Source organism: Triturus cristatus, chromosome 6, assembly GCF_964204655.1.
Source record: "Triturus cristatus chromosome 6, aTriCri1.1, whole genome shotgun sequence".
Lineage (NCBI taxonomy): Eukaryota > Metazoa > Chordata > Amphibia > Caudata > Salamandridae > Triturus > Triturus cristatus.
In genome coordinates this window covers 623,820,177-623,840,897 of record NC_140589.1, presented here as the reverse complement: position 1 = coordinate 623,840,897, position 20,721 = coordinate 623,820,177, and positions in this window count along the sequence as shown.

Here is a 20,721-nt window from a genome sequence, read left to right as displayed (position 1 = left end):
GGAGTCTCCACATTCTTAACCTTCCGAGATTTCTTCTTGGGGGGGGAATCATCAGGGGTGTCCGATGAGGTGGAACCAGGTTCCGAATCAGTGTCCTGCACCCTCTCCCTCACCATCGCAGGGCTCGGGAGTGACGAGTAGGAAGCAGAATGAGGCCAGGACTTAGGCTGTGGCTCCTCTGCCGGATCTTCAGCTGGAGTAGTGAAGCCATGATGCTTCGCGAACCTCTCCAGTTGCCTAGTAATAGGCTTCAATGCAGTCGCCAATGCCTGCTGCACAGTTCCCAGAACTGCCTTTTCCAGGGCCTTGTTGACTGACTCCTGCACGGAAGCGTCCAGGGCCTCAACAATATTATCCTCAATGGCAGGTGTCCCCACCTCCTCCTCGTACAAGGTGTCATCCTCCTCATAGTGCACCCAATTTTCCATGGTGGAACCAAATTTGTAGACGTACTTGCTCATAAGGCAACAGTAAGGAGGAGTAACAGGGGGGGAGGCAACCCACAGCACAACAGCACAGGTACATAGCTCCTCAGCAACAGCTGTGTCTCAATTATTGCAGCCCCCAGGGTGTAGTGGAGCCAAAAGAGCAAGAGAAAGTCCAAGGAGGTGTGCTCCCTCCAGGCCCAAGTCGTTTTTACAGCCAGCCAGGCGTAATAGGTGCTCTCTGTATGGAAACCAGCCTGGAATGGCTGAAAACGAAAGAAAAACGACAGAAAACGAGCAGTTACGACGTGCGTAGCCCAAATCCTACCAAAATAGCCCAATTGGGCTACGCACATGGAAACCTGAACAAAAGCGAAAGTGACTGGCTCCCAGCGCACCGGCTTATTAAAAGAGCCTTCGTGCTATGTTTACTAATTATATGCACCCACCGAAGGCGGGGCGGTACAGTGCTGTATTTAGACTTGAAGCGCTCAATGCGCTGATATGCAAAGTGTCAGGCGCGCTTGACTTTATGCCGGAAATTGGCGCGATGCCCCCACGCATCCCTCGCCGTACACAGGGAACTCCTCAAATCCCTGCAACGTTTCCGCTCCCAGCGGGAGCTTCGTAGCGCCCAGGGCGCGACCCCCAGCTCGTCTCGCAAAGACGGGCAGTAATGCCAGAAATGCAAAGCGGCGGTAAACTTGAAACAATTTAACACAGCGCCGCTGCCAGCAGAACACGCATCAATCATTAAAATACCCCATTTAGCATGTCAAAAATCGAGAGCTCAACTTATCTGTCTGCGTGAGCAGCAAAGAAAGAGGACTGGTTCCGGTATTACTGGCTCTTATGGGGCTCTGCAGGAAGTGATGTGGTGCATGCATCATGGGAAATGTAGTTTGTTTTGCATAAGAAAAGTTTTCATTGGCTGCTGTGTGTAGCAATAAATAGAAAGAGAAGCATAATACGACGCCTCCGGTCCTGTAATAGAATAAAGAAAGGAAATACTTTGGTACCGTGTAAACAGGAGGATTGCTAATTCTTACAGAATTAAGGCACGAGACTGAATCGCGCTTCTACAGGGATTATTTGACTGAAACGCTGAACTTAAGCTGTATTGCTTTTTCCTTTTTTGTTATAATTTTCTCTTCATCCATACTTTAGAACCGGTAGGTAGGTGGAATTCTAGAAGGGAATGGGTTGGGGCAAAGGTGGTGTAGGCTGGTAACAGGTGATTCTCTCCTTGTGTTTTTTCTCTATAGGAAACGATCCATGTTTGGCTGCTATTTGGTTTGGGGTTTCCTGAAACACGGAACCGTTTGGATGCACGTCAAGCTGGATAAGGTAGCTCAGGTCTTAGTGAGAATAATCAAGAGTAGTGTTGCATGCATTCGTTTTTTCACCTCTTTGTTCTTTGTCTTCTAGGTTCTTTTCCCCGCTGTCCCCATCCTTCCCTTCCCTCATTTGATGGCCCTAATACTCCGTATAATTTAATAGGAGTTGGGATGTCGAAAGGTGGAACCATTTTTGCATCATCCGGACCCTGAGGAGTACAACCATTACATCTTGATTGCCAAAAACATGCTATTGTCCATCCCTCCTTAACAGAATATCTTGTATCTACATCTTTCAACACTCTAGCGATAAACACCAATGTCATTTCGTCTTTGCCATAAGTCTGAATTAGGGTTAGTTCTAAACACTTGCTGCAGGTGTCTGTTGTAATGGTGTTTTCACTTTCTGTGTCAAAGTTTTACAAAATCTGACCCAGTTATTTCTTGGTCCCTACAAGCTCTCCTTCACACTTTCACACTCTTTATCCCACTTATTTTCAAATATCGTTTGATTAACAATCTCATTCTATAGGTTTTATCAGCAAACCTTAAATTAAATTTGCTATAGATCTCTATTGCTCCTATAAATTACACTAGCTCCTCCTTATTCCCTCAAACAGGGATATTCTTAATGGTCCTCAGTAGTTCCTTTTTCAGTTTAATTCTCTATTTTGTCAATGAGTATCCAAAAAATCCAGTTTCTCCCTATAAAAATATAAATAATCTACTTTATTATCAAATCTCTTTTTTCTAACCTGGTTAGCACAAGTCTGGTCCTCTTGTTGTTCTTCCTCCTTATTCCCATATACCAATATCATCTTGGTAAATGTTTACAACTTTGATACCTTCCAATATAACATTCAAAACCCTCTGAAATACTGAAGCTGCTGCTAAAAAATCCAAATGTCATTTTATTGCATATATATGTCCCATCCGGTTTTATAAATTCAGTGAAATCTCATAAATCTTCATGCAATTGGAGTTAGGCGTATACTGATGCCTGCGCCAATGTGGAGAACATTGTGGTTCTTCATAACATGTCCATCATTTGTTATGCATGGAAGAGGGAATTTATCTACCACTACACTTTTAGTTAATTCCCTCAAGTCCATGTAGAACCTTATCTCGTTCCCAGGTTTGTGCACTGCCACCACTAAGGCCAATCATTACATGGCCCCCACTCCTTCAAATGCCCATGAATTTTACAATCTGCTTAGTTCATTGGTGGCAGCATCTCAAAATTTTCAGACTAACAGCCATTAGTAAGCAAATAAACCGTAACAATATAATCACACCCTCACCATTATTAGCATCAGAATAATTCATGAGAGGCAGTTTCACTCCTACTAACCACACCAAGTAGGTGTTTCACTGAAAAATGATAAGATACAGCATTAAGACCTTTCTTACTAAAAAATCTCCTGTGACAGGTTTTGATCATAGATTACCCCAAACCAGAATCCCCATGAAAACCTTTTGAACATCTTCCCCACACAGAATACAGCAAAGGCCATGACAACTTCTTTATCATCTTGAATCTATTGAGAATTACCTGTAACTCAACATCACGTTCATCAGTAACCAGGTGACAAGGTAAGTCAGGAATAAAACGTAGATAACAAGAAGATCCTTCAGTTAGCCACTTGACTAAATTATGGTTCGATTTGAAAGATTTGCCTCACTATATTTTGACTTACTTTTGTATAATATAAATAGTTGTCAATTGTTATGTTTAATCAAAATGCACATGTTTGTCCTTTGTATTTCTCTGTTGTGTTTATGTTGTGAAGCATGTTGGCATGATATTGTTCAGTATCTTCTATCTGTGGAATTCATTATACATTTTCTATGATCAGATCGAATTCATTTATATTAATAAAATGAAGATTTAAGGAAATTAGTGTGTACAATGAGTCTTTGACATAATGCATGTGTTAGATTAGGTCTTATTATTGTTTAGACCATTTGTTGCCTAGGGATGTTTTTTTAATTGTTGAATTTTCCCTGCCCTAGGAATTTCTACTAGTAGCAGGAGGTCCTTTATTTTGACATTATAAAACGTGGGACACTCCTGATTGCAGAAGATTTGCATTTGACTTCTTTATATTCTTTTTGTCACTCTTCTTTTCAGTCAAGATTGACAATTATATTAACATAATTTTGACTTTGGCTGGGTATAAGTCTTTAAACAAGTCTGTGTATGATTGAAGAAATATGTATTCCTAATTATGCAGATGTGCCTGTGTTTTGAGAATGTTACAGTATCATTTATAAAGAGCATACGTTTAAAATGGTGACCAACAGCTTTACAAAAAAAAAAATTGTTTCTAGTATCTGATTGCCACAGTGCTAATAAATCTTTATTGCACACTATGACTCTCATAAAGAGTTTGGGAGATGGATTAATCTGTCACAATTGTAATAGATATCCCATCTCTCTTAATGCAGGTGTGTTATAGCCTATGGCCCTTGTGATAAGGTGGAAGGGAAATCCATCATGGCATCTCATATACTCTAAATCAGGCCTTGTGTTTTTTATCCCCAAGACCCATCTGTTGTAAATGTGTGAGGCTGCAACCTTAGTTTGTCTCCGCTTCCTTCCCTGATCTTCTAGCAGAATTTATGCAGTTCTGCATGACTGGTACTTCTTTGGCCCATCAGGTCAAGTTCCAACCTTAACTAACTGGTTGATTTGGGGAATTAGAACAATGCCCTAAACAAGTAGCATTGGGTTATTTTTAGACCTGGCATCTTTAGAGTGGCCTCCCTGTCTTTTTGCCCTCTGACCTCCTGTTTTGCTGACTTCAGTTTGCTGGTTTTAGGATTCTGGGCACTGTACAACTGATGACCAGTGCTAAAGTGCCAGTGCTTTTTCCCTAAACACATCGTAACATTGGATTATCCACAATTGGCATATTTATTTACTTATAAATCCCTAGTAAAGTGCACTAGTACAGCGCCGAGGGCCTGTAAATTAAATTCTACTAGTGGGTCTGCAGCACTGATTGTGCCACCCACTTCAGTAGCCCTTTAAAACATGGCTCAGGCCTGCCATTGCAGAGCCTGTGTGTGCAGTTTCAACTGACATGTCAACCTGGCAAGATAACCCACTTGCCAGGCCCAAACCGTCCTTTTTAATACATATAAGTCACCCATACGGTAGGCCGTAGACAGCCCCCAGGGCAGGGTACAGTGTAATTCAAAAGTTGGACTCGTATTTTTAGGTTTTACATGTCCAGGTAGTGAAAAACTCCTAAATTCGTGTTCACTACTTCAAGGCCTATCTTGCCCATAGGTTAGCATTGGGATTACCTTATTCCATTTTATAAGTGTAATTTCCAATTGGGACAAGATAGACATTTTGGAGTTTGGTGTCTCTGGACTGACAATTTAAAATCACAACATATGGTGAAGTCGGATTTTAAATTGTAAGTCTGAAAATGCAACTTCTAGAAAGTTTAGTAACTGAAGGGTTGGGCCCTATTCGTCAGTAAGGCAGGGCCACTAAAACTACTATATTCACAGCAGATGGCCAGTACTGATGTATGAACACCACCCATACAATATTCGCAAGACCACTCTATTCAATAATAGTGACCACTATTTGTTTCTTTCTAGTGAAATTTACCTGACTTTATTTTTTTTAGAATTGACACACACAGAAGGGAAAATAGCAAATGAAAATTCAATAATACACATTGTACCACCCACCATATATACTAAACATATAAATGCATTCAAATTAAACTAATCACATGAAAGACATTTGTACAATTCACATATATATAAAACAACAATCAACATAAATATTAAACAGTTCTGAATTAACCAAGCCCAAGTTGAATAGCAACAATAATTTGCGGCAACTCAATCTAGGTTCCTTCAATCCTGTAACCAATGGGCACCGCAACTTAACAATGCTCTACTAGTGCAACCAGGAGAGTCCATCAAAACGTTGCCTATTTGACCCTGGTTGCATTGTAGTCCAATAATGCTTGTTAGTTGCGCTAATGTCGACACCTTTCGAACTCGCACGTCTCTTTGTGGGTTCTCATCAGGACTCAGAACTGTAAAAGAAACATAAATCACAATGGATACCGGAGCATCACAGGATGCAGTAGTGGTTATATATTGTGCAGTTCTATTGCATCAAGTTGAAAAGATCGTACCTTCATCCTTATGCCTAAAGAATATAGAAACATAAACAGGGACTGCTATATTTAATCTGGAGACTAAACTCCTGTCAATGATATGCTTCTAACCATAGTCCAAACTCACATCGATTCCTTGGTACACCTCTGCTGACCTCAACGTAAATTGACCATCGAGAAATTTCAGACGAACCAGTACCTGCAATTTGTAACCAAAATGCAAAGGTATGGTACTGTATTGACCTATAAACCTCACAATCTTACCCCTTCAATCAACTTGAGAAAGAAAAGCAACTTAATGCCAGCAGATGTAACACCCTTGTACTCACGTCGCCCCTTGTAACGTGCAAGAAGCATGCAATCAGTGCAGTCCGAAATGATTATATCGAGGTAGCCCTACATTGCGCCATAATTCAATGATATACAAAATGTGATGCCGGGTAATGCATGAGTGTCCTCATTATGGTGGGGAGAGCCATCTCACTAAGTACTTGTGCACAAATACAAAGTGAGCTTAAACAATCCTTTCTAGCAGTATCCAGTGCGCATGCCTGGGCAAACAATCAGCTTGGAATTGGCTTACTTCTTTTTGTGGGCCTGAATCCCACTGATAATGCAGAGTCAGAGCTGTGGCCATATCTTCAGGCTCCAAAATGTACCCAATGCATAGCGCAGACGTTCCAAGGACGTATTTGTTCTAGATAGTAACGCACAGAGCATGGTTTCGTCCTTCCTGTTCCCGGTAGTAGGGACAAAGGGATGATGGGATATGTGGCTCCAAGGTCTAATGTGGGACGAATAACACAGGAATCAATGCTGATTACACCCCCGCAAGGCAAAGGCTTGTTGTGTAGTTCCCAGGAATCCCCAGGACCTGCACATTGTGGATGACCTAAACTGAGAGGGAAACAGTCATTACAACCATGCGTTACAATGCCTGCTTTTACCCCACATGCCCTTACAACGCAAATGGCTTGTTGCAGGGGGTATAAGGTGTTGGATTTAACTCCAACACCTTCCCTTCTGTTGCACACACTGGAGTTGGAATTTGTTTTTTGTTTTTTTGAGGGGTTAAGTCGGGAGTCGGGTTTGCAATTCAGTAATGTAGGCCTTGTGATAGGGCGGTCTTAACAATTGAGCCAGGACCCTCCCAGGGCGGTCTCCCTCCCCGTAGCGTCTAGCAGTCTGGTATTTCCCCAAGAAGAGAATTTCTCTGTCCGCAACCTCCCTGTATTACTCCAATAGAACTGTCTGCCTGTTCCCAGTCATGGATGCAGTGTGGTGCGCAGATGCCTCATCCAACGTCTTGAGATCGCGCTCAAGCCGTGTAAGTGTGTTGCGGAGGTCTCTGAGTACCCCAACGTGTTTAGCGATACAGGTGCCCCTGATGACCGCCTTGAAACCCTCCCACAGTACAGCCCACGTGTCTACCGAACCCGTATTGATTGAAAAATAATCTTCAATGGCTTCCTGGATTTCAGCCCTGAATACTTCATCCTGTACAGCGCGGTTAGGGAACCGCCACTGCCGCTCACAACCCTCGGGCGGGGGACCAGTAAGAGCATCTTGACAGGGGAATGGTCCGAATAAGTTCCAGGGAGCGTTTTAATCAGGGAGCACCAGCCGGCTATAACCCTTTGTTCCCTGAGGTAGGCTACGACCGGTTTCAGAACCTTGGTGAAGCACCACGGTGCTGAGGAAAGTCCGAAAGGAAGGACCAAATATTCGTACCACCGGTTCCGCCATTGAAATTGAAGGAATCTGCGATGGGGACGATATATGGGAACGGACAAATAGGCGTCCTTCAGGTCCAGACGGACCAACCAGTCCCCCTGCTTCAATAGGTCTGCCAGCAGATGAATGCCCTCCATCTTGAAGTGCTTTTCTTCTGCACCAGAAAAATATTGCTGCAGAAACCGCGAGGGCCCTCGTTGCAAGGAGCTATCGCGCGTTTCTGCAGCAATCCTTCTATTTCTGAATCTATGAAATCGCACTCTAGTTGGGAAAAAGAAAGCTGTCTGGGCCGATGAACCTGACAGGGTGTCTGAAAGAACTCTAGGTGGAACCCCTGAACTGTCTGCAAAACCCAGGCGTCCTGTGATATTTGAACCCAATTGTGATAAAACTGCTGAATACGTCCCCCCAACGGAAGAAGAAATAAATCTGGAGCGCTCACCTGAAGACTCGGTGTTCTGGAATCCTCCCCGATAGGATCCCTTGTTAAAGCGTTGCTTGTTGAAGCGCTGCCTGGTGGGGTAGAAGGTGCCACCGCGGGTGGAGTCCCACTCTCCCCTGCCGCGTCCGAAATCTCCTCGCTGAGGACCTTGGGAGAAAGTATGGCCAAACGAGCGTCCCCGGCCTCGTCCGGCCCTGTTGAAAACCCCTGCCTGGAATACCCGTTTGATTCCTGCCTGAGCTTTGTCCAGGGTCGTGAAGGTGCCTACGTATTTCACCACATCTTTGACGAAGTGGTCGCCGAATAGGTTTCCGTCCGCCAATGGGCCAGGCTCCGCCGCCGCCAACTCCGTAAGGTTAGAGTCCATGGCATCAGGATGGACTTCCTGCGCTCCGTGGAGATTGCGCAGTTGGCATTACCTAATAGGCAGATAGCCCGCTAGGTCCAGCCCGCCAATACATGGGAATCAATAGCGGTTCCCGATTCCTGCGCCTCTAGAGCCATCTCCAATATCTTGGCTAGGGGGCCGACCACATCAAGAAGCTTGTCTTGGCACCCTCGCCATGCGCGATCTATACACTTCTTGGGGTCCTTGGTAAACTTTTTAAGGAAAGTTAGCAGACTGGAGTCAATTTCCGGCGTTTCCGGCATCTTATCCGTAAGATCCGGTCAGGGACATTCAGACAGCAGTCTGTTGTGCACTTCTTTGTCAAAGGTCTTGCGCGAGTTCTCATGTAGGTACGCTGCCACCTCCGGGGCAGACAACCAATCCGAGGATCTAGGGTGAACAATATCCGAGGGGTTGAAGGTGAAAGGCGTAGGGGCCGGCTGTGGGGTCTCCACATTCTTAACCTTCCGAGATTTCTTCTTGGGAGGGGAATCATCAGGGGTGTCCGATGAGGTGGAACCAGGTTCCGAATCAGTATCCTGCACCCTCTCCCTCACCATCGCAGGGCTCGGGAGTGACGAGTAGGAAGCAGAATGAGGCCAGGACTTAGGCTGTGGCTCCACTGCCGGATCTTCAGCTGGAGTAGTGAAGCCATGATGCTTCGCGAACCTCTCCAGTTGCCTAGTAATAGGCTTCAATGCAGTCGCCACTGCCTGCTGCACAGTTCCCAGAACTGCCTTTTCCAGGGCCTTGTTGACTGACTCCTGCACGGAAGCGTCCAGGGCCTCAACAATATTATCCTCAATGGCAGGTGTCCCCACCTCCTCCTCGTACAAGGTGTCATCCTCCTCATAGTGCACCCAATTTTCCATGGTGGTACCAAATTTGTAGACGTACTTGCTCATAAGGCAACAGTAAGGAGAAGTAACAGGGGGGGAGGCAACCTACAGCACAACAGCACCGGTACATAGCTCCTCAGCAACAGCTGTGTCCCAATTATTGCAGCCCCCAGGGTGTAGTGGAGCCAAAAGAGCAAGAGAAAGTCCAAGGAGGTGTGCTCCCTCCAGGCCCAAGTCGTTTTTACAGCCAGCCAGGCGTAATAGGTGCTCTCTGTATGGAAACCAGCCTGGAATGGCTGAAAACGAAAGAAAAACGACAGAAAACGGGCAGTTACGACGTGCGTAGCCCAAATCCTACCAAAATAGCCCAATTGGGCTACGCACGTGGAAACCTGAACAAAAGCGAAAGTGACTGGCTCCCAGCGCACCGGCTTATTAGAAGAGCCTTCGTGCTATGTTTACTAATTATATGCACCCACCGAAGGCGGGGCGGTACAGTGCTGTATTTAGACTTGAAGCGCTCAATGCGCTGATATGCAAAGTGTCAGGCGCGCTTGACTTTATGCCGGAAATTGGCGCGATGCCCCCACGCATCCCTCGCCGTACACAGGGAACTCCTCAAATCCCTGCAACGTTTCCGCTCCCAGCGGGAGCTTCGTAGCGCCCAGGGCGCGACCCCCAGCTCGTCTCGCAAAGACGGGCAGTAATGCCAGAAATGCAAAGCGGCGGTAAACTTGAAACAATTTAACACAGCGCCGCTGCCAGCAGAACACGCATCAATCATTAAAATACCCCATTTAGCATGTCAAAAATCGAGAGCTCAACTTATCTGTCTGCGTGAGCAGCAAAGAAAGAGGACTGGTTCCGGTATTACTGGCTCTTATGGGGCTCTGCAGGAAGTGATGTGGTGCATGCATCATGGGAAATGTAGTTTGTTTTGGATAAGAAAAGTTTTCATTGGCTGCTGTGAGTAGCAATAAATAGAAAGAGAAGCATAATACGAAGCCTCCGGTCCTGTAATAGAATAAAGAAAGGAAATACTTTGGTACCGTGCAAACAGGAGGATTGCTAATTCTTACAGAATTAAGGCACGAGACTGAATCGCGCTTCTACAGGGATTATTTGACTGAAACGCTGTACTTAAGCTGTATTGCTTTTTCCTTTTTTGTTATAATTTTCTCTTCATCCATACTTTAGAACCGGTAGGTAGGTGGAATTCTAGAAGGGAATGGGTTGGGGCAAAGGTGGTGTAGGCTGGTAACAGGTGATTCTCTCCTTGTGTTTTTTCTCTATAGGAAACGATCCATGTTTGGCTGCTATTTGGTTTGGTGTTTCCTGAAACACGGAACCGTTTGGATGCACGTCAAGCTGGATAAGGTAGCTCAGGTCTTAGTGAGAATAATCAAGAGTAGTGTTGCATGCATTTGTTTTTTCACCTCTTTGTTCTTTGTCTTCTAGGTTCTTTTCCCCGCTGTCCCCATCCTTCCCTTCCCTCATTTGAAGGCCCTAATACTCCGTATAATTTAATAGGAGTTGGGATGTCGAAAGGTGGAACCATTTTTGCATCATCCGGACCCTGAGGAGTACAACCATTACATCTTGATTGCCAAAAACATGCTATTGTCCATCCCTCCTTAACAGAATATCTTGTATCTACATCTTTCAACACTCTAGCGATAAACACCAATGTCATTTCGTCTTTGCCATAAGTGTGACTTAGGGTTAGTTCTAAACACTTGCTGCAGGTGTCTGTTGTAATGGTGTTTTCACTTTCTGTGTCAAAGTTTTACAAAATCTGAACCAGTTATTTCTTGGTCCCTACAAGCTCTCCTTCACACTTTCACACTCTTTATCCCACTTATTTTCAAATATCGTTTGATTAACAATCTCATTCTATAGGTTTTATCAGCAAACCTTAAATTAAATTTGCTATAGATCTCTATTGCTCCTATAAATTACACTAGCTCCTCCTTATTCCCTCAAACAGGGATATTCTTAATGGTCCTCAGTAGTTCCTTTTTCAGTTTAATTCTCTATTTTGTCAATGAGTATTCAAAAAATCCAGTTTCTCCCTATAAAAATATAAATAATCTACTTTATTATCAAATCTCTTTTTTCTAACCTGGTTAGCACAAGTCTGGTCCTCTTGTTGTTCTTCCTCCTTATTCCCATATACCAATATAATCTTGGTAAATGTTTACAACTTTGATACCTTCCAATATAACATTCAAAACCCTCTGAAATACTGAAGCTGCTGCTATAAATCCAAATGTCATTTTATTGCATATATATATCCCATCCGGTTTTATAAATTCAGTGAAATCTCATAAATCTTCATGCAATTGGAGTTAGGCGTATACTGATGCCTGGGCCAATGTGGAGAACATTGTGGTTCTTCATAACATGTCCATCATTTGTTATGCATGGAAGAGGGAATTTATCTACCACTACACTTTTAGTTAATTCCCTCAAGTCCATGTAGAACCTTATCTCGTTCCCAGGTTTGTGCACTGCCAACACTAAGGCCAATCATTACATGGCCCCCACTCCTTCAAATGCCCATGAATTTTACAATCTGCTTAGTTCATTGGTGGCAGCATCTCAAAATTTTCAGACTAACAGCCATTAGTAAGCAAATAAACCGTAACAATATAATCACACCCTCACCATTATTAGCATCAGAATAATTCATGAGAGGCAGTTTCACTCCTACTAACCACACCAAGTAGGTGTTTCACTGAAAAATGATAAGATACAGCATTAAGACCTTTCTTACTAAAAAATCTCCTGTGACAGGTTTTGATCATAGATTACCCCAAACCAGAATCCCCATGAAAACCTTTTGAACATCTTCCCCACACAGAATACAGCAAAGGCCATGACAACTTCTTTATCATCTTGAATCTATTGAGAATTACCTGTAACTCAACATCACGTTCATCAGTAACCAGGTGACAAGGTAAGTCAGGAATAAAACGTAGATAACAAGAAGATCCTTCAGTTAGCCACTTGACTAAATTATGGTTCGATTTGAAAGATTTGCCTTACTATATTTTGACTTACTTTTGTATAATATAAATAGTTGTCAATTGTTATGTTTAATCAAAATGCACATGTTTGGCCTTTGTATTTCTCTGTTGTGTTTATGTTGTGAAGCATGTTGGCATGATATTGTTCAGTATCTTCTATCTGTGGAATTCATTATACATTTTCTATGATCAGATCGAATTAATTTATATTAATAAAATGAAGTTTTAAGGAAATTAGTGTGTACAATGAGTCTTTGACATAATGCATGTGTTAGATTAGGTCTTATTATTGTTTAGGCCATTTGTTGCCTAGGGATGTTTTTTCCATTGTTGAATTTTCCCTGCCCTAGGAATTTCTACTAGTAGCAGGAGGTCCTTTATTTTGACATAAAACGTGGGACTCTCCTGATTGCATAAGATTTGCATTTGACCTCTTTATATTCTTTTTGACACTCTTCTTTTCAGTCAATATTGACAATTATATTAACATAATTTTGACTTTGGCTGGGTATAAGTCTTTAAAAAAGTCTATGTATGATTGAAGAAATATGTATTCCTAATTATACAGATGTGCCTGTGTTTTGAGAATGTTACAATATCATTTATAAAGAGCATACGTTTAAAATGGTGACTAACAGCTTTACAAAAAAAAAATTGTTTCTAGTATCTGATTGCCACAGTGCTAATAAATCTTTATTGCACACTATGACTCTCATAAAGAGTTTGGGAGATGGATTAATCTGTCACAATTGTAATAGATATCCCATCTCTCTTAATGCAGGTGTGTTATAGCCTATGGCCCTTGTGATAAGGTGGAAGGGAAATCCATCATGGCATCTCATATACTCGAAATCAGGCCTTGTGTTTTTTATCCCCAAGACCCATCTGTTGTAAATGTGTGAGGCTGCAACCTTAGTTTGTCTTCGCTTCCTTCCCTGATCTTCTATCCGAATTTATGCAGTACTGCATGACTGGTACTTCTTCGGCCCATCAGGTCAAGTTCCAACCTTAACTAACTGGTTGATTTGGGGAATTAGAACAATGCCCTAAACAAGTAGCATTGGGTTATTTTTAGACCTGGCATCTTTAGAGTGGCCTCCCTGTCTTTTTGCCCTCTGACCTCCTGTTTTGCTGACTTCAGTTTGCTGGTTTTAGGATTCTGGTCACTGTACAACTGATGACCAGTGCTAAAGTGCCAGTGCTTTTTCCCTAAACACATCGTAACATTGGATTATCCACAATTGGCATATTTAATTTACTTATAAATCCCTAGTAAAGTGCACTATTACAGCGCCGAGGGCCTTTAAATTAAATTCTACTAGTGGGTCTGCAGCACTGATTGTGCCACCCACTTCAGTAGCCCTTTAAAACATGGCTCAGGCCTGCTATTGCAGAGCCTGTGTGTGCAGTTTCAACTGACATGTCAACCTGGCAAGATAACCCACTTGCCAGGCCCAAACCTTCCTTTTTAATACATATAAGTCACCCATACGGTAGGCCGTAGACAGCCCCCAGGGCAGGGTACAGTGTAATTCAAAAGTTGGACTCGTATTTTTAGGTTTTACATGTCCAGGTAGTGAAAAACTCCTAAATTCGTGTTCACTACTTCAAGGCCTATCTTGCCCATAGGTTAGCATTGGGATTACCTTATTCCATTTTATAAGTGTAATTTCCAATTGGGACAAGATAGACATTTTGGAGTTTGGTGTCTCTGGACTGACAATTTAAAATCACAACATATGGTGAAGTCGGATTTTAAATTGTAAGTCTGAAAATGCCACTTCTAGAAAGTTTAGTAACTGAAGGGTTGGGCCCTATTCGTCAGTAAGGCAGGGCCACTAAAACTACTATATTCACAGCAGATGGCCAGTACTGATGTATGAGCACCAGCCATAAAATATTCGCAAGACCACTCTATTCAATAATAGTGACCACTATTTGTTTCTTTCTAGTGAAATTTACCTGACTTTATTTTTTTTAGAATTGACACACGCAGAAGGGAAAATAGCAAATGAAAATTCAATAATACACATTGTACCACCCACCATATATACTAAACATATAAATGCATTCAAATTAAACTAATCACATGAAAGACATTTGTACAATTCACATATATATAAAACAACAATCAACATAAATATTAAACAGTTCTGAATTAACCAAGCCCAAGTTAAATAGCAACAATAATTTGCGGCAACTCAATCTAGGTTCCTTCAATCCTGTAACCAATGGGCACCGCAACTTAACAATGCTCTACTAGTGCAACCAGGAGAGTCCATCAAAACGTTGCCTATTTGACCCTGGTTGCATTGTAGTCCAATGATGCTTGTTAGTTGCGCTAATGTTGACACCTTTCGAACTCGCACGTCTCTTTGTGGGTTCTCATCAGGACTCAGAACTGTAAAAGAAACATAAATCACAATGGATACCGGAGCATCACAGGATGCAGTAGTGGTTATATATTGTGCAGCTCTATTGCATCAAGTTGAAAAGATCGTACCTTCATCCTTATGCCTAAAGAATATAGAAACATAAACAGGGACTGCTATATTTAATCTGGAGACTAAACTCCTGTCAATGATATGCTTCTAACCATAGTCCAAACTCACATCGATTCCTTGGCACACCTCTGCTGACCTCAAGGTAAATTGACCATCGAGAAATTTCAGACGAACCAGTACCTGCAATTTGTAACCAAAATGCAAAGGTATGGTACTGTATTGACCTATAAACCTCACAATCTTACCCCTTCAATCAACTTGAGAAAGAAAAGCAACTTAATGCCAGCAGATGTAACACCCTTGTACTCATGTCGCCCCTTGTAACGTGCAAGAAGCATGCAATCAGTGCAGTCCGAAATGATTATATCGAGGTAGCCCTACATTGCGCCATAATTCAATGATATACAGAATGTGATGCCGGGTAATGCATGAGTGTCCTCATTATGGTGTGGAGAGCCATCTCACTAAGTACTTGTGCACAAATACCAAGTGAGCTTAAACAATCCTTTCTAGCAGTATCCAGTGCGCATGCCTGGGCAAACAATCAGCTTGGAATTGGCTTACTTCTTTTTGTGGGCCTGAATCCCACTGATAATGCAGAGTCAGAGCTGTGGCAATATCTTCAGGCTCCAAAATGTACCCAATGCATAGCGCGGACGTTCCAAGGACGTATTTGTTCTAGATAGTAACACACAGAGCATGGTTACGTCCTTCCTGTTCCCGGTAGTAGGGACAAAGGGATGATGGGAATTGTGGCTCCAAGGACTAATGTGGGACGAATAACACAGGAATCAATGCTGATTACACCCCCGCAAGGCAAAGGCTTGTTGTGTAGTTCCTAGGAATCCCCAGGACCTGCACATTGTGGATGACCTAAACTGAGAGGGAAACAGTCATTACAACGCATGCGTTACAATGCCTGCTTTTACCCCACATGCTGTTACAACGCAAATGGCTTGTTGCAGGGGGTATAAGGTGTTGGATTTAACTCCAACACCTTCCCTACTGTTGCACACACTGGAGTTGGAATTTGTTTTTTGTTTTTTTGAGGGGTTAAGTCGGGAGTCGGGTTTGCAATTCAGTAATGTAGGCCTTGTGATAGGGCGGTCTTAACAATTGAGCCAGGACCCTCCCAGTGCGGTCTCCCTCCCCGTAGCGTCTAGCAGTCTGGTATTTCCCCAAGAAGAGAATTTCTCTGTCCGCAACCTCCCTGTATTCCTCCAATAGAACTGTCTGCCTGTTCCCAGTCATGGATGCAGTGTGGTGCGCAGATGCCTCATCCAACGTCTTGAGATCGCGCTCAAGTCGTGTAAGTGTGTTGCGGAGGTCTCTGAGTACCCCAACGTGTTTAGCGATACAGGTGCCTCTGATGACCGCCTTGAAACCCTCCCACAGTACAGCCCACGTGTCTACCGAACCCGTATTGATTGAAAAATAATCTTCAATGGCTTCCTGGATTTCAGCCCTGAATACTTCATCCTGTACAGTGCGGTTAGGGAACCGCCACTGCCGCTCACAACCCTCGGGCGGGGGACCAGTAAGAGCATCTTGACAGGGGAATGGTCCGAATAAGTTCTAGGGAGCGTTTTAATCAGGGAGCACCAGCCGGCTATAACCCTTTGTTCCCTGAGGTAGGCTACGACCGGTTTCAGAACCTTGGTGAAGCACCACGGTGCTGAGGAAAGTCCGAAAGGAAGGACCAAATATTCGTACCACCAGTTCCGCCATTGAATTTGAAGGAATCTGCGATGGGGACGATATATGGGAACGGACAAATAGGCGTCCTTCAGGTCCAGACGGAACAACCAGTCCCCCTGCTTCAATAGGTCTGCCAGCAGATGAATGCCCTCCATCTTGAAGTGCTTTTCTTCTGCACCAGAAAAATTTGCTGCAGAAACCGCGAGGGCCCTCGTTGCAAGTAGCTATCGCGCGTTTCTGCAGCAATACTTCTATTTCTGAATCTATGAAATCGCACTCTAGTTGGGGAAAAGAAAGCTGTCTGGGCCGATGAAGCTGACAGGGTGTCTGACAGAACTCAAGGTGGCACCCCTGAACTGTATGTAAAACCCAGGCGTCCTGTGATATTTGAACTCAATTGTGATAAAACTGCTGAATACGTCCCCCCTACGGAAGAAGAAATAAATCTGGAGCGCTCACCTGAAGACTAGGTGTTCTGGAATCCTCCCCGATAGGATCCCTTGTTAAAGCGTCGCTTGTTGAAGCGCTGCCTGGTGGAGTAGAAGGTGCCACCGCGGGTGGAGTCCCACTCTCCCCTGCCGCGTCCGAAATCTCCTCGCTGAGGACCTTGGGAGAAAGCATGGCCAAACGAGCGTCCCCGGCCTCGTCCGGCCCTGTTGAAAACCCCTGCCTGGAATACCCGTTTGATTCCTGCCTGAGCTTTGTCCAGGGTCGTGAAGGTGCCCACGTATTTCCCCACATCTTTGACGAAGCGGTCGCCGAATAGGTTTCCGTCCGCCAATGGGTCAAGGCTCCGCCGCCGCCAACTCCGTAAGGTTAGAGTCCATGGCATCAGGATGGACTTCCTGCGCTCCGTGGAGATTGCGCAGTTGGCATTACCTGATAGGCAGATAGCCCGGTGGGTCCAGCCCGCCAATACATGGGAATCAATAGCGGTTCCCGATTCCTGCGCCTCTAGAGCCATCTCCAATATCTTGGTTAGGGGGCCGACCACATCAAGAAGCTTGTCTTGGCACCCTCGCCATGCGCGATCTATACACTTCTTGGGGTCCTTGGTAAACTTTTTAAGGAAAGTTAGCAGACTGGAGTCAATTTCTGGCGTTTCCGGCATCTTATCCGTAAGATCCGGTCGGGGACATTCAGACCGCAGTCTGTTGCGCACTTCTTTGTCAAAGCTCTTGCGCAAGTTCTCATGTAGGTACGCTGCCACCTCCGGGGCAGACAACCAATCCGAGGATCTAGGATGAACAATATCCGAGGGGTTGGAGGTGAAAGGCGTAGGGGCTGGCTGTGGAGTCTCCACATTCTTAACCTTCTGAGATTTCTTCTTGGGAGGGGAATCATCAGGGGTGTCCGATGAGGTGGAACCAGGTTCCGAATCAGTATCCTGCACCCTCTCCCTCACCGTCGCAGGGCTCGGGAGTGACGAGTAGGAAGCAGAATGAGGCCAGGACTTAGGCTGTGGCTCCTCTGCCGGATCTTCAGCTGGAGTAGTGAAGCCATGATGCTTCGCGAACCTCTCCAGTTGCCTAGTAATAGGCTTCAATGCAGTCGCCAATGCCTGCTGCACAGTTCCCAGAACTGCCTTTTCCAGGGCCTTGTTGACTGACTCCTGCACGGAAGTGTCCAGAGCCTCAACAATATTATCCTCAATGGTAGGTGTCCCCACCTCCTCCTCGTACAAGGTGTCATCCTCCTCATAGTGCACCCAATTTTCCATGGTGGAACCAAATTTGTAGACGTACTTGCACATAAGGCAACAGTAAGGAGGAGTAACAGGGGGGGAGGCAACCCACAGCACAACAGCACCTTTACCTAGCTCCTCAGCAACAGCTGTGTCCCAATTATTGCAGCCCCCAGGGTGTAGTGGAGCTAAAAGAGCAAGAGAAAGTCAAGGAGGTGTGCTCCCTCCAGGCCCAAGTCATTTTTTACAGCCAGCCAGGCGTAATAGGTGCTCTCTGTATGGAAACCAGCCTGGAATGGCTGAAAACGAAAGAAAAACGACAGAAAACGGGCAGTTACGACGTGCGTAGCCCAAATCCTACCAAAATAGCCCAATTGGGCTACGCACGTGGAAACCTGAACAAAAGCGAAAGTGACTGGCTCCCAGCGCACCGGCTTATTAGAAGAGCCTTCGTGCTATGTTTACTAATGATATGCACCCTCCGAAGGCGGGGCGGTACAGTGCTGTATTTAGACTTGAAGCGCTCAATGCGCTGATATGCAAAGTGTCAGGCGCGCTTGACTTTATGCCGGAAATTGGCGCGATGCCCCCACGCATCCCTCGCCGTACACAGGGAACTCCTCTAATTCCTGCAACGTTTCCGCTCCCAGCGGGAACTTCGTAGCGCCCAGGGCGCGACCCCCAGCTCGTCTCGCAAAGATGGGCAGTAATGCCAGAAATGCAAAGCGGCGGTAAACTTGAAACAATTTAACACAGCGCCGCTGCCAGCAGAACACGCATCAATCATTAAAATACCACATTTAGCATGTCAAAAATCGAGAGCTCAACTTATCTGTCTGCGTGAGCAGCAAAGAAAGAGGACTGGTTCCGGTATTACTGGCTCTTATGGGGCTCTGCAGGAAGTGATGTGGTGCATGCATCATGGGAAATGTAGTTTGTTTTGCATAAGAAAAGTTTTCATTGGCTGCTGTGAGTAGCAATAAATAGAAAGAGAAGCATAATACGAAGCCTCCGGTCCTGTAATAGAATAAAGAAAGGAAATACTTTGGTATTGTGTAAACAGGAGGATTGCTAATTCTTACAGAATTAAGGCACGAGACTGAATCGCGCTTCTACAGGGATTATTTGACTGAAACGCTGAATTTAAGCTGTATTGCTTTTTCCTTTTTTGTTATCATTTTCTCTTCATCCATACTTTAGAACCGGTAGGTAGGTGGATTTCTAGAAGGGAATGGGTTGGGGCAAAGGTGGTGTAGGCTGGTAACAGGTGATTCTCTCCTTGTGTTTTTTCTCTATAGGAAACGATCCATGTTTGGCTGCTATTTGGTTTGGGGTTTCCTGAAACACGGAACCGTTTTGGATGCACGTCAAGCTGGATAAGGTAGCTCAGGTCTTAGTGAGAATAATCAAGAGCAGTGTTGCATGCATTCGTTTTTTCACCTCTTTGTTCTTTTTCTTCTAGGTTCTTTTCCCCGCTGTCCCCATCCTTCCCTTCCCTCATTTGATGGCCCTAATACTCCGTATAATTTAATAGGAGTTGGGATGTCGAAAGGTGGAACCCTTTTTGCATCATCCGGACCCTGAGGAGTACAACCATTACATCATGATTGCCAAAAACATGCTATTGGCCATCCCTCCTTAACAGAATATCTTGTATCTACATCTTTCAACACTCTAGCGATAAACACCAATGTCATTTCGTCTTTGCCATAAATCTGAATTATGGTTAGTTCTAAACACTTGCTGCAGGTGTCTGTTGTAATGGTGTTTTCACTTTCTGTGTCAAAGTTTTACAAAATCTGACCCAGTTATTTCTTGGTCCCTACAAGCTCTCCTTCACACTTTCACACTCTTTATCCCACTTATTTTCAAATATCGTTTGATTAACAATCTCATTCTATAGGTTTTATCAGCAAACCTTAAATTAAATTTGCTATAGATCTCTATTGCTCCTATAAATTACACTAGCTCCTCCTTATTCCCTCAAACAGGGATATTCTTAATGGTCCTCAGTAGTTCCTTTTTCAGTTTAATTCTCTATTTTGTCAATGAGTATCCAAAAAATCCAGTTTCTCCCTATAAAAATATAAATAATCTACTTTATTATCAAATCTCTTTTTTCTAACCTGGTTAGCACAAGTCTGGTCCTCTTGTTGTTCTTCCTCCTTATTCCCATATACCAATATCATCTTGGTAAATGTTTACAACTTTGATACCTTCCAATATCACATTCAAAACCCTCTGAAATACTGAAGCTGCTGCTATAAATCCAAATGTCATTTTATTGCATATATATATGTCCCATCCGGTTTTATAAATTCAGTGAAATCTCATAAATCTTCATGCAATTGGAGTTAGGCGTATACTGATGCCTGGGCCAATGTAGAGAACATTGTGGTTCTTCATAACATGTCCATCATTTGTTATGCATGGAAGAGGGAATTTGTCTACCACTACACTTTTAGTTAATTCCCTCAAGTCCATGTAGAA